Here is a 22,500-nt window from a genome sequence, read left to right as displayed (position 1 = left end):
GGGTCATATGACGCGAGTCAGGAGCCCTGGGGCCTCGGCAACTTCTTCCTGTCCCTCTCGGGTCCCTCTCGCGGGCTTCCTCGCCCACAGCCCTGGTGTGGCTGCTCTGCACTGGCGCCGAAGGAGGAACTTGGGCGGCCTTACTCCTGAGGAAGCGCCTCTTTCGCGCGCGCAAGGCGAAGCCGACTTTTGCCTCAGGAACTTCGCCCCCTTGGGCTCGTTTGACGTGGGATTCCCGCGCTGTCAGGCCGCAACCCTGCACTCACCTGGGACTGAGGGAAACTTGCTTTTCCGAGTCGACTCGCGGAAGAGCAGGGTCTGGGGTTGCTGCTTTTGCCTAGGGGAAGGAAAGCCGGGAGTCCCACCGACCTGAGTTTAAAAGCTTGCAGGCTTCCAGGTGGGCAGCTTCTTAGCAAAGGGCGGGGTGGACAAAAGTTGTTTTTCGAGAGTTAAGAACTGCCTTGAGGAGTGACCAGGTCAAGGTCCATCCAGTGTAACACCGTCTCCAAAGGCCCAGACCGAAGAAAGGCTGGGTGAAATAACTTCTGCCCTTTGCCCCCAGCATGCATCTAGTAAGAAAAGCTTCCCAAGTTGGAAGCTTTCAGTTTGGGATGGATCTCTCCCTCTGATGCTCTTTAAAAAGCATCTAAATGAAAGGCCATCACCAGTCTTGAAACGATTTATTTTGCGGGACGGATTCAAGCACATACCAGAAAGTTTGTGCAATTAAAGCGGACACTTCCAGACGCTTGCTGTTTTGGGACAGGATTCACTTACACGCTGGCAAATTCAGGTTTCACAGTTAACACTGATTTGGAGATCTTGCACAATAAACCCCCCTCCCCCCAAGTTCGGACTTCATGAAATAAGGGAAGTGCCCATAAAATGTAATGGAAGTGTGGGTTAAGAATTGCTTGGCATAGCAGTTTTTGCAAACAAATCAGAAGGATCACTCAATAAATAGTCAAATGTCATTTATTCATGCATGTTGAATGAATGTTCAATAAACAAGGCATCTGGAAGTGAACACTAGCATAACAAAACTGCTTTTTTCTTTAAAGGGACTTTAAAGAAAGTGCAGTTAGGAAAGTAACAGGAAAATGCACTGAAAAGCGTAGGATGAATGAATGATTAACAGGAAGACATGTAAGTACTGTACCCTACAAACAAATCAGGATAAATGCTCAGTAAAGACTAGAGGTAGTCTAATCACTGGGGTAAGCTCTGTGCAAGCAAATCAGGATGAAGGCTGAATAAATTGCTGGCATGGGAGCTTAGCTTGGACTTCAGTGCTGTTCCAAGCACGGTTATCATGAACCATGAGCTTTCACTGCCACCTAGTGGGTTGACCTGGTAAATTACACTGTCTAGGGAACTACTGTACTCATTTTGGAAACAGGAACGAAGAGTGGAGGGGTTTGCAATAAAATATTGCAATGGATTCTGTGGTTGAACCCTTAATGACTCGCATGCCACCAATCAATGACCAAGCAATAAAGCTGTGAAGCATTAGATTTCAATGCCTTTCATGTGTCCTCTGCTGAAACCTAAACAAAAAGGCACTGAGGTTTCTATGTAATTGACTCTGTGGGTGGACCATACTCATACCACTACAATGATCTCATCTACCTGGATGAAGGGGCTAGTCCAGGACAGTCTATAACATTTCATACCAAGTGGGCTGCAAGAGTACTTCAATACAGAACATGCAGGCTGCACACTGCCTAGTCACAGGGGCGGGGGGAATGTTGAGGCCCAAATCTGAGGCACCCCAGCCCTTAATGCTGCTTTCCCAAAGCCTGGTAAATGAGGCACAGGGCTTTGGGAAGGGGGCACAAGGTTTTGACAGGGTCCTAGAGCTCCCCATTCTTTCCCAAAGCTGGGAAAGTGCTAACTAGGCTTTATGAAGGATAGAGAGGACTCTAGGACCCTGTCAGAGCCCTCACACCTCCTTCCCAAAGACCAGCACCTCGCTTACCCAGCTTTGGGAAGGCAGCATGGGAGCTGGGTGGGGCGTCAAAGGGGCCGCATGCAGTCCTCGGACACACGTTTTGAGGCACTCATCGCATCTCAGCCTTCAGAAATGCAATAAAGAAAAGCTCTAACCATTTGGATGCATTTAGCCAGAGGTTTATATGAAAAAAGCATTTTCCCTCAAATGAGGTTTCCCATGAGAAAATAGAGATGCCCCCCCCCCCATAAACTGCTACCACAGTTGCAAAGCTAAGCAGGTTTGCAAACTGGTTTTAAATTGGGTGGGGGACTGTGTTGAGATTCCCTCATTGCAGGGGGTTGGGCGAAATGACCCTTGGGGTACCTTCCAATTCTATAATTCCATGATTCTGTGTGTTTTAATTCACATCTAATTTATTTTTAACTGCTTGCCTTTAGAAAAAACAACTTTTAAGTTTGTTAACTCTTTCTATTGTTCTCTTATGCTGTTCTGTGTTATGCAGATTTATCATTTTTATGGTGGATTTTATTGTCATTGGGCAGTATATATATATAGTTTAGAGACATATTTCATATGGTCACAAAACACACCAATGTGTAGTAAGAGCATATGAAGAGTCCTGCCAGATGAGACCAAAGAACTATCTCAGCCAGGTTCTTTTTCTCACAGTGGCTTACCAGATACCTATGGAAGCCTGCAAGCAGGATCAAAAGGCCCCTCCTCACTTGCAATTCCCAGCAGATAGTATTCAAAGGCATTCTGCCTCTCACAGCAAAGGTATCCCATAACCACCATTGCTAGTATCCATGGATAACCTTAAACTCCATTAAGTTGTCGAATCCTCTTTTAAAGCCATTCAGCTAACTACAATTTATGATGCGGGAGCAAATTCCTAAGGTTTAATTATGCATTGTGTAAAGAAGTGCTTCCACCTGTCCTCAATCATCCAACTTTGGCTGGATAGTCCTGAGTTATCGTATTGGGAGAGAGAGGCAGAGTTTGGCGGCTGGTCCTTACTGACACCATTTTATTAATAACAAATACTAACCTTTTCTCTTTCTAATTTCATTCATTGCCTTCTCTGACCTTTTCTCCTCAGAGGAAGGAGACCTATCTTTCTTCTTCTTGCACCCACAAACTTCTCTATCTCTGCCAACATTTAATCAGCATTCAAGGAGTTGTCCAACCAACAAGCTATGGCATGGCCAGGGGAAGGAGCAGGCAAGTGAAGGAGGGCATGGGGCAGGCACCTGAAAATGACCCAAGGCCCGCCGGGAGGTTCCAGTCCACTGCTTGCTCTAGGTGGAAAAGCCCCAAATGTTGCAACCTTTCTTCATAGAGGGGTTTTCATAGTAATTGCTATTCCACTGGAAACTGATGGACAAGTGCAAACTATTACTGTTAGCCCCTCTCATTGGTAATTTTTGGCTGTAAAGGTAATTTTATTTAAAGGAAAGTTATAAAAGTCTAATATTTTTAAAAAGCTCGTTCCTGAGTTTCATTGCATTCAAGCATGACCAAGAAGTGCTCAGTTTCAGCCAAGGGGGGGGGGGGCAAAATGTGTTCCTCGTGCCAGAGAGTGGGATTACTATGGTGAGTACAGGGGCAAATTTAGCTCCCTCCACCCTAATGTATCTACTTACCTTCTCTGATATATGTGAATAGCTGCCACTCACTCCTATAGGAAGGTTTCTGTGGGCTGTACATGGAGGCAACACTGCAGTGTGGTCCCAAAAATGAATAAACCACAGGCTCAGCTGGCTTCCACCCAGGCATTCCATGGCCAGTCAGTGTATATTAGGTTTTATTTACAGATCTGATATCTTAAAGGCTGCTCTTCCTACTGAACCTACTGTTAGCCCAATAAAAGTTCCCTAGATTCCCTCCCTCTCTCAATGATCAGTTCAAAAATGTGACAACTGCTTGTACTTAACTGTTTTTGCTCACCATAACTTCAAAGTGTCAAAAGTATCTCTTCAGATGAATTTCAATTTGGCTACTCTTTCATCTTTAAGGCTTGGTTCTGGTTTCCTAGAGATTTTGCTTTCTCTCTATTTTTATACAACTTTTCCAGATATTAAATTTGCACACGAAAGGCATTTAATCATCTAAATGCTGAGAGACAGACTATGACACAAGCAACTTACTTCCCGCAGACTTAGACTTCCACCACAAAAACCAGACACCTGAGATTCTGGCTTGTTGAAGTGAAAGATTCAGAGTTTCAGATTAGAAGAGAAAAGATTATATATGTTGCAGGGTTCTCCTCCAAGCTTCAAAAGGATGGGGAATTTGTTGCTGCACAAAGATACCTTCCATTCACATGGAATGTCCTTTTTGAAGTGCTGATTTATTTATTTATTTGTTCTGCTCAGGGGATGGTTATCTTCTGTACTAATAAGGAACAGCCAAGGGACTGCGGGGATGTGATAGGTTACTTCCTTAGGTCACACCAATTTGTTTCAGGGCTTAAATGAAACTGCACACATTGTAGTCATGCAGAAAAATAAGAACTGGGGCAAATTCCTTCCTTCCTGAGGTCCACAAGAAGTTCTTATAAAAAGTTATACTTTAAAGCTGGACAACAGCTGTGACTGATGTCTTGAGCGACTGTGGGTGAGGCAAACTGTTGGGGAAGGAAAATGAGTTTGGACCAAACTATACATTACATTGGAAATCTGTGATCAGACCTCCCTGACCCCCCCCCCCCGTTTCATTTATAAGCTGTTTTCTGAGTGGAGCGGGGGCTCCAAATTAGAACAGTTGGGGGGGGGGGAGAATTCAGATTTTCTCTTCATTATTTTCCCAGTCTACATCTTCTCACCCTTACCCCATCATTGGTTGTTGATTGCTCTGGAGATAAAAAGGATCTGTATCCCAGGATCTCACCTTTTATCCTTCTGCTTTGTGTATTTCTTTCAAACTTTACCATTCTGTGAATCTTAGGTCTCATGGATAATTTTATCACGCATCTGGAGCAGATGTATTAGTGGCCAGTGTGGAGAGGGTGGCGTTGCTTACCTGGTTTCCCAACACCACACATCATTGCCTGTGCCAGCCACTATTGGCAAAATGTATCGTCAATATAGTCATTCTATAATTCACTGAATTGGGATGCCGTTCTTGATTCCTGTCTAAAGTTTGGCATCAGGTCTCTGGATAGCATTACTTCATCTCAGAAGAACTTTTTGTGCAGACAACCAGGATTTAGTGTTACCGTGGTGAACATCAGTGAAAGATTAGCCCAATGAAAAGTATCATGTAGTAGAAAGTGATTTCCTAACTACCACTCACAAAGCACTGGTTTTCATGGCAAACCAAGAAACATATTAATAATTTTTAAAAAACTATTCTATTTACGCTGCTTAGGGATTCTTTGATTAAGTGGCTTGTACATTCTTCCAGACAAACAAAATAGATTATTGGATTAATCTGTTTCCTGTAATGATGGATCACAGTGCTTTCCAATAGATGTCACTGTAGCACTTCCTTACTCATATTGGAAATCTGCACTTCACAGAATAGGCTTTACTTGCTCAGACCTCTAGCAAATCCACTATACAGCTGCTTAGTAAAACCACACCATTTTCAAAGGCTAATTCCCCTGACATATCTCAGGAGATTACTAAAAACAACCCTAGTTTATTAAGGCACATTCTTAGTTCACAGGGAGAGAATGGAGTAAAATAATGCTCACCATTAACTCCCCGCCATATAGTACATAGGCTGCACTTCCTTCTAATTTTCCTCATAAATAATATTTAACAGAAGAGTAAAAAAAAAAGTATTTTAATTTATTTTTAAAAGGGGAGGCGGAATACTAAATGAAGCCAATAGAATCTTAACGCTATGAAGATATACAGTATATCCCCCTACATTTTCAGATGCTAGCTCCAAATTGCAAGTATCAAGAAACTCACATATTTAGTACGTTATCTTGCCATATAGTGGTAGTTCAAGAATATGTGCCCTCTCAAAGCATTTGCTTGGCTAATGCAAAATAAGCGGACGGATACCGAATCCCTTTAAAGCTCATCTCATTCATTGTAACCCTGCTGAATGTGCTGTGCTGTTGTGATAAGTCCCAACTCTATAGGAAGCCACAACAGAGAAGTTCGACTCAGAGGGAAAACATGGAAACATTTGTCTAAGGGGAGCTGCTTTAGTCAAGATACCTGTGCTGCTCACTGGGAAGCTAAAACACTGCTTAATGAGATTTGGGAGGGGATACTATACACAGGTATAGTATACTACACAGGTAAACCTGGAATTTCCACCCCCCCCCAATTTTTCCCCAGTGATTTTATTTGGAAGTAGTTAAGGTCTCATGTTTTGTTAGAGAATGGCCAACATGCTTTTCTGTCTTTCTGCTGCCACTGAAGTGGTGTGGGCACACATTCACTCCAAAAAGGCCTCTCTTCATTTGCCCAATAATGGGGTCACAAATGCTTGTAGGGTTGCTATTTGTCCTCTTTTTCATGGGCAGAGTCATCAAAGCGATCCATTGTTAAAAGTAGATGTTGGCAAATGTGTCCTCTTTTTTGCTCTTCAAAATATGGCAACCTTATTTATGCTTCCACCTTCTACTACTCTGCGGCTGGAGCAACGGATGCTATAAATTCTGCTACTTCTCTTAAATTCTCACTTTTAAAAAAGCCTCCTGATGATTTATGGGAGAATCTTGCTTTTTGACCTTAAAAGAAACACTAGTCATCGCTTACCTAAGGAGCCTTTAAAGTCATTATCTCCAGAGACGTTGGCCGTACCAGAGGAAGCCATTTTAGGAAATGAATCAGCAGCCTGTCTGACATTTATAGAACTGCCAGAGATGTAATGATTGATATTGGGGTACCTAAACCTACTCTCCTGTACAAAGTTTATCGCTAATCAAAGAGATGTTCCACTGAAAGTTGCTGAGAACTTCAATCTGCCAGCTGCCGCCGATCAGTTTTGCTTTTGGTGATTCAGCTCTTTTTGTAAACCAGGCCACTAACTGTAGGATGCACAAGATTTGCTTTTAACAGTGCAATCCTATGTCTAGCTGTTCAGAATCAAGTCCTGTTCAATTCAACGGGGTGTTCTTCCAGGTAAGTGTGTAGAGCAGCCTTCCTCAACCTGTGCTCTCCAGATGTTGGATTCCAGTTCTCATCAGCCTCAGACAGCACGACCAATGGTGAGGGATGGTGGGAGCTGTAGCCTGAAACGTCTAGACAGGGTTCCAGCCCTATTTATAAAGAGAGAGGTTTTGGCAACAGTTAGTAATCAAGAAGTAATAATTACAGTTGCCAAATGCCCTTAAAATAAAGCATCCTGAGGGAGCACCTCAAATTAGGGAAGGAGCGCATATTACATGTCTTACAGGTAACAACAAGGCTATAAACAGTAAAGATTTGTGGGCTTTTACTAGGGTTGCCAGGCCAAGCTCTGAGAGATCTTTTACTATGCTTTGAAATGATTGTGTGGATACTTTCCTATAGACAGAATTGTCACCTTTGAAACAGTTCCTGGGTCTTTCCAACACAGAAATATAACAGGTGAAGCTTTTTCTTGCCTGGATATAAGTCTTGAGAGATGCACACTCCCACCATTTCCATGCTGCTTCATCAGTCTGTAGATAACGGAGCCAATGCTGCTCCTTTCATTTGTTTATTTTATTGCTCCCTCTGGGATCACAAATAAGAATATCCAGGCCAGGGATGGAGAATCTGTGTTCCTTCAGATGTTGAACTACGGCTCCCATCACCCCTGATCATTGGCTGGGGCAGAAACCAACACTATGCGGAGGGCCACAGTTTCCTGTGCCTGTAGTAGGAAACAGTATTCCCCCCAGTGCTCTTTTTTCTGTCTGAGTAAGAGCCTCATCTGTTCAATGCCTGCGTGTGAGCCTGCCTGTTGAAGGTACACAAAGAAGGGTGGTTATAAGGTTTAGGAGCCCTAGTCTGGGCTGGAGAAACCGCTTATCAATTCCACCATGGCAGTGAGTCCAGAATAACAGGCAGATTCCAGCCATGTTTACTTGTTGGAAAGTCCTACTGGATTAAGTGGGACTTCCTTCTAAAAATAAACAAGTGTACCGTATACATCTGGTCAAGGTATGTAACGTGTGAAGTTTTCAGAGGTCTACTAGAAAATGGAAGAAATGGCTAACTATTTACAGCTGGGGTGGGGAGCCTCAGGCCTAAAGGCTAAAGTGGCCCTCCAGGCCTCTCTTTCTGGCCCTTGGGGACTGTTCCTAGGTCCTCCTTGAGTGCTGTTGCTCTTGGGCTGGATGGAGAAATGCACATGGGGCATGGGTGAATGTAAAGACCTCTGGCTTTCATTGTACAAAGGTCAGAGTCACGCTTTTTGCTGCACCCACTTTTGTCTCTGGACCTGTCCACCACTGACTTGTGGCCCCCGGAAGGTTGCCTATGAGGGAATGTGGCCCTTGATCTGAAAAAAGCTTCCCCACCTCTGGGTGAGATAAAATTACATTGATTCCCCTTTAGGGAAGAAGAACTGTTAACAATTATAATTGTTTTTGCATACTTTGGACTAGTTTTTGCTGATGTGGTTGTTTCTTTTTTTGCTTCACTCCTTGTCTTGTGTTTTACTTTGCTTGTTTATTTGTTTTAGCTCTTACTGCGTTTCCCTCTCCCCCCAGTTCATTGAACTTTGCTTCTATTGTACAGAAGAACATGAGGTGTCAAGTATTCTTTATTTTGGCTTCCTAAAAGGTAGTAACAGTTAATAAAGCCCTGAAGTATTTGATAAGAAAGGGGTATAAATATAGATTAAACACACAAATTGAATGCAATAGTTTTAAAAATATGACACATCTTTGGTTAGCAGCCATGAAAATTACTAAACAGGACATAAATAGCCCTCATAAGGAACTCAGCATGATTCCGTTGATGCAAAATAAACATGTTGTGAATTACGGGAGAAAATTAAATATTTTTGTTAACCCAAGAAAATGCAAAGCACATTCCTAAAATGATTTCAAACACCACAAAGACAGAAAATAAATAAAGATGAAACTGTACGGACACAATCCAAATTTCAGCACCTTTCAGTCCCATTGATTTTAACTGGATTTAAGGACTCTGCTGAGATCTGGGTTCCTATGCTATGGAGAATAATCCACAGGGGCCCTGCTAGGATGAGAACGTTGCCAACCCATCCCTATTCCTCTGCTTGGCTTCCAGAATCCCAACTCCACCTCTCATGCTGGCCACCATAGCCTACAGCTGTTGTTTATTGGTGCTGTTGATGAGTAGATAGGGATCCCATCTCCACCCTGCTTCTCATTCTTCTTAGATGGCTTTAGGACAGGGCTTGGAATGGAGATCATTGTAAAAGTCAGTGTGGTTTAGTGGTTAGAGTGTTGGACCATGGCTAGGAAGGCCTGGGTTGAAATCCCCTCCAAGTCCACATTGCTCTCCTTGGACCAGTCACACACACTCAGCCTAACCGCCCTCACATTTGTTGTAAAGACAAAATGCATGGGGAATAATGATATGCATCGCTAGAGGGCTGAGCCCCACAGCTTTTGTGATGGAACCCAAATCTCCTGCCCCTCCCTTCTAAGTTGTATTAAACTTTTTTTTTTTAAACACTTTTTGTATTGGATGGCTGGGCGCACAGCATAGCATAATACTGGTGAGTCCCTAGCTGTCTGCCATATGAATTTACTTGAAGTATCTGTGCAAATAAATGAGCATATGCAATTTTTATGCAAATTTCTATCATGGGCCCATGCTTCAAGTCCTTTAAATACCTAGCAATGGGACATGTCATTTTAGGGGTAAACTTAAGTTTTGCAAAATTATTCAGTTAAGGGTCTTAAAAATATGCTTTAGGATTTGAGGAATTCAGACCTGCTATTATTGTTGTCATTGGGTAACATTTGACTTGGCAAGGCTACGTTTGATGAAGAAGCACATAAACTGCTTTCGGAAAACCAAATAATTTTAATTTTACCTTCTGAATACTAAATACTAAATAATAAAAATAATATTAATACTTGGCAATCGTTAATGATCTCTATGCAATTTTACATACATTCTACCTAACAAGCAAAACTAAATTAAATTAATTCAACCAAAATATCTTTGGAATTCCCAAGTCATGTTACAAATTTATAGCTCTCCTCATTTTGGGAATTTGAAAGTTGAAAAATTCAACATATCCTAGCCTATCAATGCCCTTGTCACCTTTTGTTCTGTGTAGGAAGGGTGGGATGCAAATGTTCTCCAATTCTGGGCTCAGAGTATGCCAGGTAAGCCCTACTGGATCAGACAAGGGCTTACCTAGTCCAGGGGTTAATGTCAGGTGGGCTGAACCTACCCACCACTTTTCTATAATTGGCTTTGGCTTTTCCATCATCACTTTTCTCAGCATTGCCCTCTTCCACTGGGAAATCAAAGACATAATTAGTATAAGAAATTAACATCCCTCTGCTTTTTTTCTCACTCTGAGCTTTCTATTCCCGCCCCCTAGCTATGTTCTCATTGCCTCAGGCAGTTTCATCCCTCTCACCCCAAGGTTAATCTACTTCAGGCTTCCTCAACCTCGGCCCTCCAGATGTTTTGAGACTACAATTCTCATCATCCTAGACCACTGGTCCTGCTAGCTAGGGAACATGGGAGTTGTAGGCCAAAAACATCTGGCGAGCTGAAGCTGAGGAAGCCTGATCTACCTGCTAGTAGATGGTTTTTTAAATCAAGATGGAGACTGGGGATCTGGCACCCTGCTGTGTTCCAACTATTGTTGCATCAATATTTGTTACGGGTAGTTTTGACATAATACTTGTTTGCACATATATTTTCTGGGGAAACATTTACATTAATTTCTTTTGGCCAAATATGGCTTTTCCTGTCCATTTCAACTTTGTTTTATTGTATGGTATTGTAGTTATCAATATTGAAAACGCAATATAGCAGCAAGGCCTAATATGGTAAATGATATACTGATTGATTGTTGAAGTAAGCCTCTGGAAAAAAATGTCTCAGCTGAGACAGGGTTTTTTAAAAAAAAAAATTAGAATAAGGGGAGAGGTATTGAGGTTTTGAATTTTGAATTTAAATTTTGGTTTTCAAACTGTCACTCTTCCTGTGTTGTGAGCTGCAAAATATGACCCATCCAAATGATGCTTCCCACAGCTGGAGACAGTCAGCCCCTCCCTACACCCCAAGAAGCCAACAGTAATACATATATGTGCAGTTGCAGTTAATGTCACTGGCTGGTGCTAGCTATACAAGATGTGCTTTTGAATGGCAGATTCTAGTGCTGTATCACACATATCATTACCCCTAGCTTCAAGTGAGGTGCCCAAATCACTCAAAGCATCAAAGTCTACCCAGAGCCTCTCTTTTGGAGGTAGTCCCAACCGAATCTACCACCACCTGCCCAGATACACTTGGGAGATAGTGCCCGCTTTGCAAAGAACATCTCACAGTCTTCCAAATACTTGTGGAGTGCCTGAACAAGGAACTCATGTGTCTAGGGCACATTCCAGCCTCTGTAGCGGGAGCCCAAGCCTAGTGTGTGGAATGAAACCCTTTTAGATGCAAGCTTCTGGTACAAAAACAGAAGCAAAAAGTTTTATTTATTTGGTAGATTTCTTACCCACCCTTCACCATAAAGTCTTCGGGTGGATTACAACAATACAATACAGTGGTACCTTGGGTTAAGAACTTAATTCATTCCGGAGCTCCGTTCTTAACCCGAAACTGTTCTTAACCTGAGGTACCACTTTAGTTAAGGGGCCTCCTGCTGCTGCTGCGCTGCCACCGCGTGATTTCTGTTCTCGTCCTGAAGCAAAGTTCTTAACCAGAGGTACTATTTCTGGGTTAGCGGAGTCTGTAACCTGAAGCATCTGTAATCCGAGGTACCACTGTATACAATTATTAAAAACAGATGAAATGGTTAAAATTATAAAGCAAGTAAAACTATTCTAGATGGAATGTAAGAGTACAGATTCAATAAGAGAAGTGCGCCCCATAAGACAAAACAAAAAAACTTAATCACCGAAGTCCAAGGTAAAGAGGTGCATGATAACACCAAGGTTGCAGGTTTGAGCCCTGTAAGGGACAGCTGCATATTCCTGAATTGCAGGGGCTTGGACTACATGATCATCAGGGTCCCTTCCAACTCTATGAATCTGTGGCTGCTAAAAAGCACCCCTTGCCTATCAGAGGCTCACGAGTCCTCCCTTCTCCACCAGATAAATAGGTATCTGTACCTGAAAATGCATGAATTTGTAGCATCAGAATGATGCATACTTTTGTTGCAAAGAGAAGGTGTATCAGCTTTGGAATGATTTCTAGGTTCTTATTCCAAATGCCCTGTCTCAAGTCGATTATAAATTCACCATTAGATTTTATGCCTCTGCTTGAGTCATTTGTGCAGCTCAGTGCTTGCAAAACATGAATTTCAACAGCTTGCCAGAGGTTCTCGTGTATAGTTTTGCTTGACAGACAGTGATTTTCAATAACACACCAGGCCAGTGCCTCCACATCCTGATGTTCCTGGCATAATGAGGTCTTCCACAATAACTGATGGTCTGGATCAGTTCTGCTTTTTTTATTATATTTGACCAGGGTATAAGCTGGAACAATAATTGAACAATACAGAAGCTTTTGATTTCTCATCCTCAAAACGTTTTTTAAAGCAGCAGATAAACCCTGATTTTTTTTAAAAAAAACCTGTTTCATAAAGTACAACGATATAAATGGCATTATTTTTTATTTACAAATTCAGTTCACGTAAACCAAAGGCTTAGTCAGATGAGTACCTTCAACCCTGAGATTTTTATGTTTTCTGGAAAAACAAATAAAACCATTTTCGGTGTCCTGTGTTAGTTTTATGGTCTTGTGTTCTTTCTTACACACTTGAGTGAGCCAAACCACTTTCAAGTGAAGTTTTTTTTGGGGGGGGGATGTGTGTTATTCAAACGCACTGCAAGAAAATATTGTTACAGTGACTAGGCAGATATTTCCAGAAACCAAGAAATGGAATGTATAAAATGTTCTGGAATTAATAGGATGAAGAGAAAATGAAAAGATGACACGACATTGAATCTCAACAGCTGGATACCAATTACTATTCTCGCTCTCAAGCAAACAGAGTAACTCGGTGGAGGTATCCTTCTTGGCCCACTTCAGGCAGGCAATTTAATTAGTGATCTTTTCTCACTTTCAAATAGCAGAATAATTAAAAAAAAAAAAAAAAGTTTCACCTGAGATAGGAAAATCTCAGCCTTCATTTCAGAGAGGGCATTGCCACTCTTCATTATTTTCCACCTTCATTTTTATAAAATTACACCTGTCTCACCCTTTGATAAATCCAATAGCTTTTATCTTTTCTATATGCCCCTAAGAGGAACCTCAAACATAAAAGGGATTCTCTTGACTATGGAAGTAGCCTTAAAGAGCCTAGATTAGAAGCAGCAAAGTGAAAATAGACATTATGGAACCAATTACCCTTTGTTTCTTGCTACCTGGGTGGTAAGGTCACAAGCTGGCGTCTGTGTCGGCTTCTTTGACAGAACGGTGGTTGTGAACTAAGATGCAGCTACAGTTTCTTCCATGTAAGTCTTCTCGTTATCCTGACACCAATCCTTCCTCCTTACCTACAGGAGGTTTGTTTGTTTTTGCTTGCGTGTTTAAGGAGATAATGATGGGTGATGTCTGGGGAAGAAGCAGGACAAGAGAGGCTTAGGCTACATTTTTACTGGATATCTATTTTAAAAACCGACAGACAATCAGATGCAATCTCTGGGTTGTCACCATCAGTCCAGAAAGAAAAGATGCAGTCTGCCTTACCCCCCCTGGATTTTGCTGAAGGCAGGCTCATAGTATTGCTATGATTTTGGGAGTGCCAGACTCCTCTAAATCCCTTGACCCAGTAAGTGCTAGAATTTAATCAAAGCTTGCTTCTTCCATAACCACAGAGCTGGATTCAAGAAGACATCAGCCATAGCTCTCTTAACCTTGTTGTCCCTCTCTCTCAAGCTTGCCGCTTTCTATCTCGGTGACATCACTCCTAACCTTTCAACTCTAAACTGTGGCAGTATCTGTTGTAGTGGGAGGGTCTACCCGTTTTTGGTGCTTTGTTCTTATAATGGCCCATCTGTGATCCATGTATGCATTTGCTCCCTACTGTGGACACAGCCAAGGAAATCTCCAAACAGCCAGGCAATGCATTGCCAGTAGGGGAGTGGCAGAGGCTTTCTCCATGCCTGAAAAATGGAGTGGGGAGGAAGGCCCTGAAGGAGCATTATGAAGTATGGGAGGTAGTTTGGGAGCCATTGGCCACTATGGTAGCTGGCAGGCTTCCTTCTCTGTGATTCTTCATTAAGAAACAAGTTATGAACTGGGGCTAAGCAGATTTAAGTTTAAATGTTGAGTTACGATGCTCACTGCTTCTCTTCTTAGTTCTTGCTTTAGCTCCTTATGTAAAAGGTTTTGTTCAAAAACAACCCAGACAGCCAGGAAGCTCTACAAAGAAAAAAGAGTGTGAGAAGCACGGCCAGTGGGAAGGAGAAATAAATGAGAATTGCACAGAGTGAAAATACTAAAGGGTTTAGATGCCATTGTACTAGTCAGCCTTTTATTATTTGCTTTGGAAAAAGTATAACTAAACAAAGAAAAGAAAGAACTGAACAAAAATCTGTTTCAGTGGCTTGGCTTGGATGTTCCATTTGATTTTGGAGACTTAGGCTGCTAATTTGCTACAGAGATTCTTTGTGATCTTTTTTTCTTTTTTTGTCAAAAAAGGGTGGTTGTTGAAAGACTAGTATTTCCTTTGCCTATAAAGATGAAAGGCATATTTATTTATGTATTTTAATTCCCAGAATTGTTGCTTTAAAGTGGGATAGCACTTACATACCGCATCATAAGCTGTGGCAAAGCACCAGCCACCGCCACCACATTTCTCCTTAAGTTCCGATGGCACTGGCTCACTTTGTTACAAACCTTCATTTTCTACTTTGCTATTAAATAGGAGCAGGTTCTTTGTGGCTCGAGCAACAGCATGCCAGAGATAAATTCTGGTGCAGCTTTCTCTAGCACTGAATGTTGTTAAAGGCGCAGGAGTCCTGCCAGAAAAATGGTTGGTCATTGTACCACACCATGAATAGTATCCTCAGCATATTTCTATTGCTAACTCTATTGCTAACACTTTAATTAATGTGTGTTACCACGTCTGCAAATTATGCTTACCCCTCCTTTCAATGCAATAATATAATCTCCAGCGGAGAGAAACAACCTGCCTTCTCATCTCTGGCTTGCCTACTTTAGATGGTGGCCTGTCACAGGACTCTGATGCAACTCCAATATTATATGACTGGTAATGGTGCGAAAGTATGTTAGTTTCCTTTAATGGACCCCCACCCCCATTTCCTTCACTATCTCTGTACTCTGGTAGGTGGACAGATTCAAGAGAGGACAGAGCTCCTGCCCCTTTAGCTGTGTAGTGCTTTTAAAAATCTGGACACACTACTCTCTAGCCACCAACTTGGATGGCTTTAAAAGAGGATTAGACAAATTCAAGGAGGACAAGGCTATCAACAGCTACTAGCGGCAATGGCTTTGCTCTACCTCCACTTTGAAGCCAGTATGCCTCCGAATGCCAATTGCTGGGAATCGCAGATAGACAGGGTGCTGTTACGCTTAGGTCCCGCTTGTGGATTTACCGTAGGCATCTGGTTGGGCATTGTGAGAACAGGTTGGGGGAACTAGGTGGTCCATTGGCTGATCCGGCAAGCTCTTATGTTTGCCACCCTCCAACTTCTGCTGCCTGAGGGAGGTGCCTCACTCTGCCAGATGTTAGAGCTGGCTCTGCACTCCTGTGGTTTTACTGTCTGTGAATCAGAAATCCTCCCCTCGCCCCCCAGCAACTGAATTCGTTGCCTGTGACTCTGGCAACTAACTTTGCTTTCTTGTTTTGGAGTCAAGTGGTTGCCAAGTAACTTAGCCGACCCAGAGGTTGTTAGGAGGAGTAGCTTAGCGACTGCAGCACCTGTGCAAATGGACATGACAGTGACACAGTTATTGCTGGTTGAGCGCTATGAGTTAATAATGGTTTTAAATCTTTCCTTGTATTTTTTTCTTTTTTAAATGTTAGGTTGTTTTTGAGTTGTTTTTTAAAAACTAAGCAACGAACAAACAAACAAACAAACAAACAAACAAACAATAGAGAATGGAGGATGGAGCCAAAATTGCAGGGTGAAGGCAAGATGGAAGTTTTGGGATGAGGAGGGAGGGTGGCACAACACCCCTGACCTAGCAGGAGACTTCCATAGTAGGGTGGATGTTATCCTTTTCACTTGCTGTCTTGGAGTTACTAAAAGCAAATTGATTGTAAATGGAATAAACTATAGATGAAACTCATCTGTCAAGCAAACAAGAGGAATATTTTCTGCTGTCATCAGAATTTCTTAGTGATCTGTAATACATTGGGTTGTATCCAGTACAATCATCCTGTTAGCACAAAGACTTCCTCTCCTTCTCCCCCCCACCCCGCATGGCCCCAAATCTGTTTTTGTTTCCCCACAACCCTCTGGAGCAGGTTGTAGGAGAACACTAGGAAAGGGAGAGGAAGTCCCATTGCACAGGCAGAAGTCCTTGCACCAACAAGACAACTTGTGTGTGTGTGCTTGTCAAAGATTTTTGAAAAACAAAAGCTATATTTCCTTTTTATTATTAATGTTAAGCCAGCCAGAAGAGCACCTTTTTATTTCCACACAGAAAATTAATGTTACGTCGCCACCTCTTTATCTATTTATACCCTACCTTTCTGCTTATCAGCTCTCAATGTCATCTGCATAATAAGGACAAAGTACAATGAGCAACAAACCCCAGCAAAAACAATAAGCAAAACTCTACAATTGTAAAAACAACAAAAACATAAACCTTAAGGTTTAAAAAGAGCAGTAAAAAAATTAAAACAAGAACCAGCACCTATTACAATGAAGGTTTTTAAGGAAGTTGTTAAAGTTAACAGGAATTGGATCAAGTAGGCTTCCATAGAAAAGGAGTTCCACTGGTGCTGTGTCACTACAGAGAAGGCCTTGTTGTGCGCACGCACATGTGCGCACACACACACACACACACACAGTACACAGTGCTATTTTTCTAGAAAAAGAGATGCCAGAACTAACCATGAATGCATGAATCCCGTGTTCTCTTATAATGGCAATGGTGCCCACCTGACAGGTGCTGGAAATGAGTTTCAGTGAATTCTGACTGGAAAAAAAAGTCCTGCTTTTCACCAAAGCCTTAAATCTAAAACATAGATTTAGATTTGATTCAGTAGGCCTGAGGGTGAAATTTGACAAGGCACATGAATATCCTCCCAGTTTTGTTGTTTTGTTAAATTGAAATGCAGCTGCAATTTTTGTATGTTTGTGTCTGTGCAAATCCGATCAGAGATGCATTGGGGTGGGGGTGGTGTGGAAACCCTTCCCTGTGGCCCATCTTTCTGAATAAAATTGCCTTGTTGCTTTTCTCAGGAGAAATACAAGGAAATATATTTTCTTCTACGGATTTTTTTAAGGGAAGGGGTGAGGATAGTGATGGCAGCCCACAGGAAACAGCGAATCACTGCCTACTCCTGTTTACTGCTACTCCAGCCACATCTCAGCCTTTCCAGCTGTACTTCAGCTTTTTAAAAAATCAGGAGGCTCCTCACACATTTCCTGTGTCTTGTCTGGTTTGGCTCTGACAATGAAGTTTGGTTTGGGATGTGATCAGAATGCATTATGTATTTGAAAAGCTGCTCACAGCATCTCACCCCAGTACCAATCTCTCCATGCTCGCACAGCATTGTTCAAATATCTTATCAATGTGTTGAACCAGCATGATCTTGCTTGCTTTTAAGATTTAGTGTGAACAGGGATATGCATTCTGGACCACGACCTGGGTTGCCAGGTGCTGAGGGCAATACTTTGCGGTGGCTCACCCTCCTTCTAAGAGGGCATGCTACAGAAAGTTCTGTTGGGGGACTGTTTTCCCTCCCTATCCTTGTGGGAATTATCCTGTGCCTCTGAATACCAGTTGCCATAAACTACTGGAGGGGAGAGTGCTCTTGTGTTTGTGTCCTGTTTGCAGGTTTTCCACAGGCATTTGGTTGGCTACTGTGAGAATAGGAGGCTGGACTAGACGGACCATTGGCTTAATCCAGCAGGCTCTCCATGTGTTTTGTATTACCATAGGGTTCCTAGCTATTTGAATTTATCTCCCATTTACTCTGAAGCCTTTGGAAACTGTAATCTGTGGATGTGGAGTGAGTGTCTGCAGTGTACTGATGAGGTGAAGCAGTTTCTTCCATTAATTTGTTGGTGCATTTTTAAACATTTCTAAAGAGCCATGGAATCCAGGGCAGTGTAGAATAGAGATAAAATTATCCACACCAAAATACAAAAAACCCACCAAAAATAATATATGAAGAAAATAAAAAAACAATGTTATACTGTGTAAAGTTTTGGTTACCTTCACCTTAAAATGATATTATAGAGCTGGAAAAGGTTCAGAAAAAGGCAAATAAAAGGATCAAGAGACTGGAGCATCTCCTCTATGAAAAGAAGTTATAACATTTGTGCTTTTTAGTTTAGAAAAAAAGAAGAAGAGTATGTGGGTGGGGGATTATAGAGGTGTATAATATGTATGTTTTGGGAAAAGTGGGTAGGGTAGAAACCTCTGGGTGGTTGTTTTTTTAAACATGTTGTAACACTAGAACCCAGAGCCATTCAATTTGCTGATTGTTGGAAGATTCAGAACAGATAAAAAAAGAATTTCTCACAGTGCTATGGAATTCACTTCTTCAGGAGGCAGTGATCGTCACAAACTTGAATAGTTTTAAAAGAAGACTAGAAAAGGTCATGGAGGATAACCTGTCAGTGACTGCTAACCATGATGGCTCTGCTCTACCTCCACTGTTAGAGGCAACATGCCTCTGAATACCTGTTGCTAGGAATCAGGGGTGCCATCTCCTAGGGGCTGAGCCCTTTTGCCCCCCCCCCCTATTTTTGGGAGGGAGCCAGGCCCCCGCCATGTTCAAATGGGGTGAAGCAGGCCAAGCACAGAGCTGAGTGTGGCACGGCTTCTGTGGCTGGCTCCTTCTTTTCTTCCTCCTGCAGTGGAGGGGAAGGAGCTGGTGGCTGCAGGAGGAGAAGGAGGAGCCGTGGCTATTGGAGCTGCGCTGGCGCTGCACAGCTGCTGTGCTGCCGCCACTTGTGGCTCCTCCTAGTGCCGTCTTGATGTCATGCAGAGCACATTCATTGGTCATTGTGACAATAGGCTTCTTTTCTGGATGGCCTTTGACCTGATCCAGCAAGGCAATTTTCATGTTGTTGTTGCTTAATTATTCTGAAGTATATTTTAGGCAAACGTCTGCTGATATGGGGTTTAGAATATTGTTAATAAATAAATTCAGGCCAGCAGTTATTGCTAACCAGGAAAGGTTTGGCTTAGGAAATGGATCAGAGCGGTATGAAGCTCAGTCCTGTGAATTAGTACAGTCATAACCAACCTTTGTTGCTATTTACACAAACCTTTGCTGCCTAGATTTACATAAGTCTGGCTAGTCTCCGTAGCCAATCAATATGGCATGGAGCCTAGCAAGTCAGGAAAGCTAACTAGAGTGAAGAGGCAAACTTCCGCTAAGCAAACTGTATCTAATGCAATGTAGGAGGAAGGAAATGGAGCAAAATTCTCGATGAGGATGAAAGGAATTTCTACAACTCGCAGCATATCTTTCCCCCTCTCGAGCAATTTTGAGAAAAAGGAAAAGTGAAGAAATGCAGGCCATGGTGGGGTAGGGGCAGCCAAATCCACCATCATTCTGTGGCAGGCTTCCTCAACCTCAAGCCTCCAGATGTTTTGAGACTACAGTTCCCATCATCCCAGACCACTGGTCCTGCTAGCTAGGGATCATTTCAACTGAAGGTTTATATATCCTGGCCTCCCCTGCCCCAAACCAGCTGCAGATGCTTAAACCTGCTTGCTGGGATCCCTTTACTGTTGAGTGCAGTTATTCCTAAGGTGCCCTTTGCTCTTGAGGAGTGTGGTGATACTGAGCTCTCAGGAACCAGCCAGCTGCTTGAGCCTAAACCTTCTGGTACTCATACACATGGGGGCTGTGTGGTGTGTTGCTCCTGTGAATAAGGGTTCTTTACTCATAGGATCTGGGTGCTGGGAATATTTCCTTTAGTAGAATAAAAGCCAATAAACATCTTGATAGCACCCCACTTTTAGAAGTGGATAGGGGAATCTCTAACTGAGCATCCACATGCAATTTGAAAATAATCATTTGTAGCTTTGGAAGATTCCCCAAAGCTGAGCAGTGTAAAGCCATGTGGTGGAGTGGGTAGGCTGGAGAGTGGAAATTAAGCCCCTGGACACAACAATCTCTGATATAAGAGGTTTTTAAGGAATTTAGTAAGGAGATCAGAATTTAAATGAGCACATAGCAAAATTCATTCACACTAGCTTGATGTTCTAGCCTATAGTCACTGGTTACAGACCATTTAGTTAAAATAAAATAAAATTCCAAGCTGTGTTGAAGCCATGCTGGATGGTGGCCCACTTTATTCTTTAAGAACAAAAGGGGATATTGATGAAGGAATAAAGAGGGCTAAAACTTTGCTCTTCCCCTAAGCATTGCTAATATATTTGAGCTCTTGTTCCTCCAAAGAGCAGGAACTGACTAGCTGAGAAGCTTCACACTCCAGATTATAGCAAAACCAGAAAGGGGCAAAAAATTGGCTTATTTTGCTGTGAAGCACTGAACCATCACATCTCCAGTTACAGAATGTCAGGCTTGATGGCGCTGAACCTTCACAAGGAAATCAGCAATGTTTCTCAGCCATGATGAAAATACTTTACTCAGTTGAGAACAAAGCTACAGGTGTTTGAAAGGTATGAAGCTCAACACCATGCCAGAAAAAGAGACCTGTATTTGCATGCCAATATTCAAGCAAGGGCTGCTAGAAAGAAGGCTAGAAAATGGTTCTCTTGATCTGTTTTTGTATAGAATGGGTGGTGTAGATGGCGGTAGCAGTAGCAGCAGGTATGGTAGTGGTGGGAGTGGCGGCAGGGCAAGGTGGCACTTCCTGTTTTACCTCTAGCAGCAAAACAGGACACGGCGCTCCTGCTACAGAGCAACATGTGGACTCTAGTCTTTGTTGACTCTTTGGCTGAGGGAGTAGGGCAAGAAGGACTGAGCTCCTCTGCAAGATTGCAAAGGCCTCATTCCATAACTTTCTTGTGGCTGTGTGGTTAGAAAGATGCTCAGTTGAATGGAAAGCCTGCCTTGTATTCTGCTGAAAAGCACTGTTGTTCTCAAGTAAGGATAGGTGAATTGGTCTATTCCAGTCTTTCTCGGTTTCTCATTTTTCCCAGTCTTAAGGCCAGTTCTCCACATTTTCACATCATTTTTTTTTTTAAGGCTTCATGAAAATTCACCAGCATTTTAGTGCAAAAGTATCCCAAAATGGGCATGTTTGTATGCCTAGATTTTGCCTAATATACACATTTTTACAAAACATAAGCTTAATAACATAATGCATTTGTGTTACCATTTTCATTCCTTATGCACATTTTACCTTTATATGTGGGTTTTTGTACACATTGCTTGGCTGGAGAACGGCACTGCAAAACTGAGAGAAGTGTGAATTTTGGAGGATGGTTGTGATCCAGTCCACATATTGTTTCACCTTTAAATGTGTGCTGAGCCAAATGTCTCCCCCACCCTCCTCTTCTTGAGTTCAGACTCCCATTTGTCAGAGGTGGAAATGAACCTTCCACCTCTTGCCTGTGGCATCACTGTTTCCCACTAAGCTGCTGCTGGCTACCTCACAGTGCTGCTTCCTCTGAGCTTTTCGGTGGAGTCTACACACTCACTCACATGACTCTGCCCCTTGCAGGAGGCTCACATGGACACCCCCAACCTAAACATGTGTATGCAACAATTTTCTTTCTTTCTTGTTGATGTGGCTTTTCAGATACAAGCAACCTCTCAAAGTGGCTTACAGCTTAAAACAAAACATCGATAAAAATTTACAGCTAGGGCAGAGGTGAAACCAGGGTTGAGGAATCTGTGTTCTTCCAGATGTTGCTGGACTACAGCTCTCAGCAGCCCTGACCACTGGCTACACTGGCTGAGGCTGATTAATTTGGAATCTAACAACATTTGGAGCACCAGAGCATCTCGACGCCCTTTCAGTATTCCCACATGGTAAGAAAAGGCAATTGCTCTTCCATGTTATCTCATTTCATTGTTTTGAATTTTTGTAATTTGCTCTTAGCTGTTACTAAGGTGGAGAGGAAAACAAACAAACAAATTAATTACCGGTAACTGATATACGGTCACACACACACACACACACACACTCTGCCTCCCTAGTGACATCTGTTTTGAACCAGCCAGGAGATAACCTGCCGGGATCACATAAGTGGAGACCTTGAATATGTCTCAACAATTGTACTGGGGCAGGAGCTTAAATTTATCCCTCAGAACTACTCACTAGCATGGAAAGTTCCTGAAGTCTATAATTTAGAGAG

General features: G+C 42.5%; 2 long non-coding RNA genes across 3 annotated transcripts in view; one reads left to right on the top strand and one right to left on the bottom strand.

Moving 5' to 3' along the window:
- The first annotated feature begins 261 nt into the window (after positions 1–261).
- LOC308469247 overlaps positions 262–22,500 on the top strand; it is a 100,977-nt gene continuing 78,738 nt past the window's right edge. For both annotated transcript variants that reach the window (XR_013982048.1, XR_013982049.1), the window contains exons 1-2: positions 262–397; positions 1,062–1,146. This is a non-coding gene — a long non-coding RNA (uncharacterized lncRNA). The remainder of the gene's footprint in view (positions 398–1,061; positions 1,147–22,500) is intronic.
- LOC308469256 overlaps positions 13,431–22,500 on the bottom strand; it is a 96,758-nt gene continuing 87,688 nt past the window's right edge. The window contains exon 3 of the long non-coding RNA XR_013982059.1: positions 13,431–13,626. This is a non-coding gene — a long non-coding RNA (uncharacterized lncRNA). The remainder of the gene's footprint in view (positions 13,627–22,500) is intronic.

This window comes from Podarcis pityusensis (genome assembly GCF_964106645.2).
Source record: "Podarcis pityusensis genome assembly, chromosome: 2".
NCBI classification, from domain to species: domain Eukaryota; kingdom Metazoa; phylum Chordata; class Lepidosauria; order Squamata; family Lacertidae; genus Podarcis; species Podarcis pityusensis.
This window is presented reverse-complemented; position numbering and strand designations above follow the sequence as displayed.